The 9,766-nt window shown below is 44.2% G+C and overlaps 1 protein-coding gene across 1 annotated transcript in view; it reads right to left on the bottom strand.

Moving 5' to 3' along the window:
- Positions 1–9,581, bottom strand: part of INVS (inversin) — a 262,266-nt gene extending 252,685 nt beyond the window's left edge. Inside the window, exons 1-2 of the mRNA XM_019509166.1 lie at positions 9,559–9,581; positions 8,449–8,458 (exon numbers count right to left, since the gene is read on the bottom strand). The gene's annotated coding sequence lies outside the window, so the exon portion shown is untranslated. The remainder of the gene's footprint in view (positions 1–8,448; positions 8,459–9,558) is intronic.
- Positions 9,582–9,766: the final 185 nt, after the last annotated feature.

Raw genomic sequence — 9,766 nt, 5'->3', positions numbered from 1 at the left:
TTTTTTTTTGCCAAGGTACTATCAGTCCTTTGTATCCTACAGACACAGTGAGTAAAAGTCTTGGGAAACTTAAACTGGTGAAGTCATTGCTGTTAAAATCTATAGACTTTGATTCTTCCTTCTGCCCTTTGCAAGAAGTCTGTGGTGCTTTGAGAGGGCCAGGGAACAAGAAGAGACATTCTGCTGCTATCAAACATCCAACGTTTAGCTCAGCATTTCATCAGTGTTCCTCCTAATTTGTCTCCTCTCCTGGAAGATGGTGTTTGCAAACTTGTTGTGCAGCAGAAATTCTAGTCCGTCAGTCAGGTTAGTTAGGGCAATCCTTGCAAGTCCACCTCCCTAATTCATCACTCTCTGATATCCCGTTCGGTCATATCAATGAAATCTAAACACATGACACAAATACTACTGATACTTCTCTTTTCTCATTCAAGAGATTCTGATACAGTCCTGATAAACTGGTCATCACAACAGAGAGGGAGAGGGCTTGAAATATTTACCTCGGCAATAGAAGCCCAGTTAAAATTCAAACACTTCAAACCTGGGAGACATACAACCAATCTTTTTAAAAATGTTTTTTAAAAAACTAAACTTGTGTTTTTATTTTGATGTGTCCAAACAGTGTTCTTTCCAAGTACACACCTGTAGTTTGAGGTGCTCATTTAAGAACTGTGAAACTGAACACATACCAAAAGTATGCTTTAAACTGGGGCCTTTGTATGGCCACAGAAGATAAGGTAAGATGGTGCTTCTCTTTTGCCATGGAGCTTAAAAAGGTACGTTCACTGCCTGTGAAAAACTTTCGTATCAGAAGGGTGTGCCATCCCATCCAGGAAGATATGACCAGACAGCCCAGCTTTGAGGGAAGAGAATGCATGATACAACTGCAAACTGCAACACAGGACTCAGGAATCCATAACAATGCTGCAGGGATACGAGGGAAATGAACAGAGACAGGTATTACAAGGAGCAGGACTCTTGTTCACAGAGGGTCTTCACAATGGTTCCAAACATGCCCTACATCTACAAAGGCCTGTCCCTCCAGCATGCTCTACCATCCTATAAATTATGTGGGATTTAAACATCTGTAGGTGTCTTGTGCAGCAGAAAATTCCAGAGGCTGTGGAAGGCAAAAAACCGCTTGTTTCAACCCCTGTGCAGCCCTGCACAACACAGGACTGATTCAAAGAGGAAGAAATAGAAAAGGGGCACCACAGGCAACATATACCACTATAATTGAGGCAGCCAGTACTATTGATTTTTGAGGCAGCCAGTACTATTGATTGATTTCATGTTGCACTTTGGTTTAATTATTTTAGGTTTACTAGTTTTGCACTGCAGTACATTCACACTGCAGTTTACTCTGCAACTATTGACAGGCAGATGGTCTGCCTTTGCTGTGCTTGTATACTTGTCTATTTAACAAACATAGTTCTCCAAATAGCATCAGTTGTTACTGTAGTATTTGCAAAGACCAACATCCACATTTATGCAAAAACAATGTATTAAAATATTAGAATCACAAATCACTTAAAAGTAAAACTGATAACAGGTGAAAAACCACCAAAGATGTAAAAGTTAAGATACAAGCCTTTACTCAATGTAAATAAAGAAAATACCAGGTACAATTTTACAAGATAAGTATCATAGCTTGCCCCATGCTTTATTTGAAAGTGAAACGACAAAGTAGACAAAAAATAGTAGACACAACTCCTCTGGTTAAATGTAATAAAAAATTCATGTATTTTTAATGAGTTACTCAACCATCACCTGCATAGTCAAGATGTGGGCACACCTAGCATCCCTCATACACCATGAACCTGTACTAGTGCTGGTGTGTGTACTTTCTGGTTGTGCAAATGGATTCAGCAAATTGTATGTATTCATGTGAAAATACTTGCCTTTACCCTCAGAAATGGTCTGCAGAAAACAGCAGGTCATAATTACATATGCAGCATTTTGTAAAACTGGAAGCAAGTGCGGCAAAGGCAGAACCACCTTAGTTTCAACCTCCTCCTTACTACTATTTCAGGCACCACTTTGTGAATTGCACTGCAAATTTCTACCACCAATTATTCAAGAGTCAACTTGCCAGCACCAAGCTAGAGTTACACTTCTAGGGGCCCATAGCACATTTTTGCACGGACATGCTCCCTCAAATGAGTTTTCTGGGGCTGAAGTGTTAGAGCAAACTTTTCAAATTCTAAGCACATCTACTTCCTCATGAAGAAATTCCAGAGCCATGTTGTCTTGCAGACATGGGAGTCTTAGTACAGTGTAATAGTTCTTTTACTTTAGAAATACCAGCATACACATAAAAGCTGCAGCAGTCCCTTCCATGCTTCAAAAAAGGTTCCTATATCAACAAGGTGCATTTAATTTGAATCAAATTGATTTAAATCACTGGTCAGGAAGCCTTGATTTAATCACTGTTTTCTACAAAAAGTACATTCTTGTTGTTTGATATCCTTTATTCATTTAACTTCCTGAAACTTTACACTTTTAGAGAAAGGGAAGGGCTTGACTGTGTGTACACAAATTTGCTGAGACAAGAGGGCTGGTGGGTGGGTAATCAGGTCTGTTATCTCTCATCTCCATACACTGCTGTTAACAAGGATGTTATCTCTAGAGACAACCACGTCCTACCTATTTCTGAAGAAGGGCGTTTGTACCCAAAAGCTTGCAAAGAACAATTTTTCCAACTATCAGTTGGTCTAATAAAAGATACCATATCTACCCAAAGAACGTTGGCTGCCTACAATCTCTAGAGACACAAGTCCACAGTTTGAGAACTGAAACTAAGCATCACAGAGATGCTTAATGGGATCTTCTAGACTGAGCACTGAGTCCCACTGCATAAAGTGGTTTTATTTAATCTTTACTAACCTACAGAGGAGCCTCTGGGAACTCCATAAGATTGACCCCCTAATATAGCCTATGGCCTGTTGTGACCTATTTATAAAGCTTCTAAAAAGGTTTCCTAAATCTATTGTCTCCTATAGTATATAATTAGAAGTTATAATCCCTATTCCATGATGACATCTTTGAGCTTTAACATATCTTAAATTAAAACTATCTTTATGTGTTTAGTATTTTAAAAGCATCTTAACAAAAAATAAAAATATGATTCAAGAAAAAAAATCTGATTTAAAGAAAAAACATCCGATTTCTAATTTTTTTTTTTAAATGTTGATTTTTATCCACCCCACATATCCACTAAGCACCTTTTGGAAGGCTGATTCCACAGCAAAGACACTTGACCAGAAATTAAAAATGGCTCATTTAAAAGATACGACTTCACCAATCCATATTAGTAGCCTATTGTAAGGAGTTGGCAGAACAGGACCAGCTTCATATAATGACAGATTACAGTTCGCTCCTGCTCTTGGGACCATGAAAGAAAGACAAGCTGTCCCATAATACACCAGCAGACAATATTTAGAAATGCTCTACTCTGCACAAAGCTGGGAAATCAAACTTCATATCCTCATATTGCATATGATATGGACCAACACCGTGGACTAGGGTTCAAAGACAGAATATAGATAATCCCAGGAAGACTTTCATGGGTATAAACCAGAGCATGAGCATACACTGCTACCAGCACACTCTTAAGGCACACATACCAATTACTCCTAATGTATCTAAAACTCCAGGAAAAATAGTCATCGTCATGTGTGTCCCCCCGCCTCAAGGTTCTATTGTTGGCACACTAAAAAAGTTCTTCTACTAAAGAGGAACAACGTCAACTGGCATTGAAATTCCTGTTGACATTTTTCCTTAAAAGTTTGTTCTTTTTGTTAAGATTCTTCAAGGAACAAGATCTTTTTTTTTCCCCAGGTATCCTCTGCCTCCTTACTTAGCTCTAGGGAATTCTTATATCTTCTTTATAGTGCAAGAATAGAGAGAGACAGTATATTTTTATTCAAGTTACCACAGCCCGAAAGGTACACCCAGCAACTTGAAACAGTTACAGCCTTACTGTTTACAAATTGACCATTTCCCCACCTCAAGAAGAGCCATAAAAATTAGTAAACTTATACATCAGGTCAACCTATACTTGGAATAATATGGCATTATTGTATGAAGCAGATAACACTGCATAACACGCTTAAGGGCCAGGCATTAGAGGATGCCACATAAGGTCACCTGTTCCTCCTCCACACCAGGAGAACAGGTAAGCCTACATGTCACCATTATGGACTACAACGGCTGATCTTTAACGGTGCCATACAGGACATTCTACTCCATGCAGCTGATAGCAGGGAAGCAAGCTTAGGTTGTGTGGAGAAGACCCACAATGGGTGAGTGACTGAGACAGGTAACACACTGCATGTTCTCAGCAGTCCTTTGCCCATCTGAGTCACCTGCTCACAATCCCTGGCCCCTGCCGTGCCTCCTACCTCACCTCCAATGTCTTGGTCTTTTTAAGTTGTAAGTTTGACAGGCTAGTTTCAGAGGTGGGGTAGCCTCTTGCTGGGTATATCATCCCCCTCAGGGCTTATGGAGAAATGCCTCTAACTTTCCTGTTGTCTTTGCCCTCTTCTCTGGCCTCCATAAACTTTGTGAAGGTCTTGGCCTCTCCAGCCTTCACTTCCTTTTTCTGTCTGGCTGCACCCCCTAACTCAGGTCCACAGTTCTGGCTATGATTCACCAGTAGGTTGCCCCACCCCGCCAGGTAGCCTCTCTCTGGTGCTCTATGTCTGAGTTGCAGTGATTCAGCTTTTCCTGCCCCGCACTGCAGCATCTCCCTTCTTTCTCAGTGGACATTGCTTTTCATCCCACACAGATACTCTTCCCCCTCCTCCTCCTTCATGTCTTCAGGTCAGGGCTTAAGTATCCAGGCATCCTTCCCTTCTCTCCATGGCTCACCTAGGATCACTTGTTAACTTACTTATCGCTTAATTTATGGGCCATCCTGTCACTATCTGCTTTCCTATAGCAACCAGACCTCGCTTCCAAGCCTGGCTCTCCTCACCCTCCCTCGTTTGAGCCACTCTGAACCCTACCCCTCTGTCTCTCCCTCTCCTCTTGTGTTCAGTAACAGGATACGGGTCCTGTTACATATCTCCCCTTGCTCTTTTCCACTGATGAGGTGGGCAGGTGTTCAATGTAAATCTTTGTACTTTCTTAAAACAAAATCTGCATTCACATTTTTTCTCGCCAAGTGGTATTCAACATTAAAGCAGTATGGCTGCAAGCTTAAATACCAGCTCGTGAGTCTGGCATTCTCTCTCTTCTTCTGCTGTATCCATTGAAGTGGGGGGCATGGTCCGTTACCACTGTAAGACACTGCCCTAACAGATAGTATTTTAACATTTCTATCACCCACTTGATTGCCAGACATTCTTCTTTGATTATGGCATAAGCCTCATGAAATCACTGGTCTCTCTTTCTTTGTCACCCTCCTTTTGGGTCAACACCATGTCCACAGCCCCATCCAACGGATCGGTCTGCACTATGAATGGTTTCGAGAAGTTAGGTGCATACAGGGGAGGGCAAAGGGCTCTCTTCACCTCTTAAAAAGCTCTCTCAGTTTCTGGCACTCACCTTACTTCCATGGGGGCTCTTGCTCATATGCGCTCAGTTAGTGGTGCCATGAGTTCTGAAAAGCAGGGCATTAACTTATGGTAATAATTCACTAAGCCCAAAAATGCCCTCACCTGCTTCTTGGTTCTGGGCCATCGGTAGGTATCTGAGGCCTCAACACTGTCAACGAGGCGGAATATCTGCCCTTTCCCAACCTGGACTCCCTGGTAGCACATTTCCTGCTTCCCAATCACACACTTCCTGGAATTGGCTATAAGTCCAACCTGAAGTCCTTGCAGCACCACTTGGAAAGTTCTGAGATGTTCTTCCCAATTGGCTGTAAAGATGATCATGTCACCTATATATGCGGCTGCATAATCCTAATGCGGTCATAATATCTGATGGGTTAGTTACTGAAAGGTAGCCTCAGCCCCCTTCAGCCTGAACAGCCTTCATTCAGAGCCTCCACGGGTTGGCAAAAGCAGTCTTTACCTGATCCTCTACTCCTAATTCCAGTACTTCAGGGTACAGAGAAACCTATAAAGCTTCCCTTACATTCCATGGTTTCAGTAGATTTATGTGGTAGAGCTGCTTGATTTTTGTCTACCTGGTTGGTACGTCTTGTAAGTCTACTGATGTAGGATTTCACTGGGTCCTTGCCACCACACGAACTATTTTGACTCCTGATCAGGTAGTAGGACTAAGACTCCATCCCCCACTCCAAGCCTCCATTCCCAGGCCTTTTTATTCTATTGTGTCTCTTGCCAAGTTTGTGTTTCCTGCAACTGCACAAGCCTGCTTTCCCATTTATCCTAGCCTTTCCCTGAGCTGTAGCACATATAATACTGGATTTCTGGCCCTGTGACGCTGCGCCTATCCTCCTTTAATTAAATCCAGTATCCTCCTAGGTTGGCATCCATACAACAGTTCAAATGGACAAAAACCCATTGAGGACTGGGGAGCTTCCCTTACTGCAAACAGCAAGAGGGCTGGCCAGCATCTTTTCCCAACATTGGAGCACTTTTGTCACTTATCTCCTTATCATGCTTTTCAGAGTCTGATTAAATCACTCTACCAGCCCATCTGTTTGTGGGTGGTATATGGAGGTCCTTAGTAGTTTCACTCCCAGCATCCCACGTACCTACTCGAATACACAGGACAAAATTAGTCCCTTAGTCTGTTAATATTTCTTGAGGCAGACCCACTCACATAAAGATCTTCAAGAACTCCTGTGCCACCTCTGCGGCAGAACTTAGGGGAACTGCTACAGGATACCATGGTGCATAATCCAATAGCACCAAAATGTACTGATATCCTGAGCTACTTTTACGCAAGGGGCATATGATGTCCATAGCTACCCTTTCAAAAGGGGTCTTGATAAAGGGGAGAGGGACCAGTAAAGCCTGGGGCAATTGGCTAGGGGCTACCCCCTGACATACAGGGCAAGATTCACAAAAGTCTCCTACCTCTAGTCATAGTTCCAGCTAATAGAATCTCCCCCTGATCCAGGCCTCAGTCTTATCTCTTTCCCAAGTGATCCCCTGGAGGCAACTCCTGGGCAATCTTTAATAGGCCTTTCCAAATCTTCCACGGTGCTAAGAGATTACCACATAGATTACTACAAGATTAGAGCAACATCAGTCTTTAGTGTTGTCTAGATATATGCATGCTGAAGTTTAAGACCAAACAATGACAAGGCTGCATTTTAGTTGATATACTTTTTTGCACATATATAGTACGATTCACTGAAAGACATCAAGACATTTTACATATGAATTACTTACAGGTATTATCTTTAATATATAAATTCTCATACTGGATACCTCAAGAAAGGCATATTTAAGTCTCTAAATCAGTGACACAATTTGTACAGACTTAAGATAGCTATGGCCTAAGTGTTTTTCCCAAGGTCTAAGTCTATGACAGAATCAAGAATTAAATCCAGTTTTCTTAATTCTCAGCCACAGAAGAACATAATTAAAATTGAGTACTAAGAATTTAAAACTCTAGTTTTGTGACTGGCTTTGCTTTTCCCTACTTGTTTATATGTTAGAAATAGCAATTTTGCTGAATTCACCCTAGGTAGTCTTAGGGAAGCCTAAGCTCTGACACCTGCTTGGAAGAGTAGTAGTGCTGGATTCAGGGAGATTCCCCTTTCCCATGTTCATTCTCCAAAAATATTTAGTTGTTAAGTTAATAAGCAGGTGTTCATAAAACACAAAAATGAATTTCAAACAGACTGATTAAAAATCTTCGTACCACTCAGTTGATCAGCTTTCATGTTATTGGTTCCAAGGTCACCATTTCATTAGTTCTCCAGTCAGCGATCTAGACTAGTCAAGACCTGCATTTCTAAATGTTAAAAATAAGCTTTAAAAAAAATTGCATCACCACCACACATTTCTTCTTCCACATCTCTCCCCAGATTATTTTTGGAGCACAAAACACTTCTGGCTCCAGACAACAGCTCCCTGCAGAGGTGGTACAACTGCCTACCCTGGAAATCTCAAGAGGAGACTAGACAGCCACCTTGCTGGGGTTCCCTGACCCTTGTGATCTTTCCTGCTTGGTGCAGAGGGCTGGGCCCGATGATCTTCCAAGATCCCTTCCAGCCTTACAATCTATGAAAAGTCCTTCTTCCAGTTCCTTTTAAATTAATTTGTAGGAGGGATGGGGGATAGATGACCAGCTCTCCTACTACACTGAATACATAAGTACCTTCACTGCAGAAACAGTATGAATGCATAGATAAATGTAATGCAAAATTTACAGGTTTAAGCAAATGTACACGTTAAAAAGGTAACTAAATTGCTGCATTCATCTAAACATATGCACGTCGTTTGGCAGGATCCAAGCTTAAAAATGTAACTTTTACCCAATGTCTGTGGTAAACTTGGTACCATAAGTGACCTTGTAGCTGCAACAGCCCAGAAATTATGCAAGAGGCAAGGATTTCTTTAGGTGGTATCTTACTGCACCACTGCATAGTCAGATCCAGTCTATGGCCCCACTAAGCCCTGGGACCTCCTGGTCAACCTCCTCATAGCTCTGGTCCAGCTGGCCAGCTATAAGACCAGGCAGGAGGGTCTGGCTGGGGGGGAACCTGGGCAAGTGTAGAATTATCTTCCTGTCACTCCTCCCAGGCTTCCTTGACTCATTCAGGGTACTTGCTGGCCAGTGTGCTCTGCACTCCTTGCCCCTTTCCAGATCCCTTGTTATTAACCTGTGACCTCAAGCCCATTCCTGTTTTCTTTTTTGCTATGCCAAGAAGCTTATAGTCTTTCATGATAGGCCAAAGCCCACGACCTCATCGCACATCAAATAGGCCTGTGCAGTCAGGATGGTTAGACAACCCTTCATTTGCAAAGCATTCTTCTTTTACTGCCCAAACCTGATGAAGAGCGCCTTGCATTCAAAAGCTTGTCTAAATTTACACCAGTTGTGCTATTTAACAGAAGCTGCCACCCTAAGATGCCCTTTCCTTTCATGGGTTAAATTTCCCAATTTTTTTCCCATAGGAATTCATTGGTTTAGAAGGGATCTGCATAAGGCCCTGGGAAGGGTTGGAGGCAAAGACGGGGTAGGCTTCCAGGGCAAGGCACGGACAGCACCACTGAAAAGCAAACAAGCCGACAGCGCAAACCAAAGGTGCTCGGACTCCCGCAGGAGTCTCATCCGCAGCGCGCGCGGCTCCACGCCAGCTCCTTCGGGTTTGCAAACGCCTACACGCCCGGCTCCGTATTGCCCGCCTGCCGCCCACAGCCGGGGCCCGGCGAGCTGTCGTATTGCCCGCCTGCCGTCCGCACGTGCCAGGTCGCGGGGCCGGCGGGAACCCCGGGCAGGCGCCCCTTCCCCCGCGCTCCACAAGGCAGCCACGGCAGCCGCCAGTGGAGCAGGCCCCCCGGCGCGGGGCCTCTCCTCCCGGGCAGTGAGGCGGCGACGCCTCCCAGTCTTCCTACATTCGTCCGCCCGCTGCCCCGGGCCCAGCGCCCCCAGCTCACTCTGCGGCCCCGCTACTCACCACGGCATCCCCTCCTCCCGTGGCGGCTCCGCCTCAGAAGGCCCGCGCGGTGCATAGTGGGAGGGCCACCGTCAAGCCGCCGGGCGCGGGGCATGCCGGGAAGCGGGAGCGGGCGGACTACCGTTCCCGGCGGGCGGTGCGGGCCCCGGAAGTGTGTGGCTGGGCGGGCGGGCTGGTGGCTGGGCCCGCGGTGGCGCTGCTCCGGCTGCTTCCTGG

Source organism: Gavialis gangeticus, unplaced genomic scaffold (genome assembly GCF_001723915.1).
Source record: "Gavialis gangeticus isolate Ggan-Ray unplaced genomic scaffold, GavGan_comp1, whole genome shotgun sequence".
In the NCBI taxonomy this organism is placed as follows: Eukaryota; Metazoa; Chordata; order Crocodylia; family Gavialidae; genus Gavialis; species Gavialis gangeticus.
This window is presented reverse-complemented; position numbering and strand designations above follow the sequence as displayed.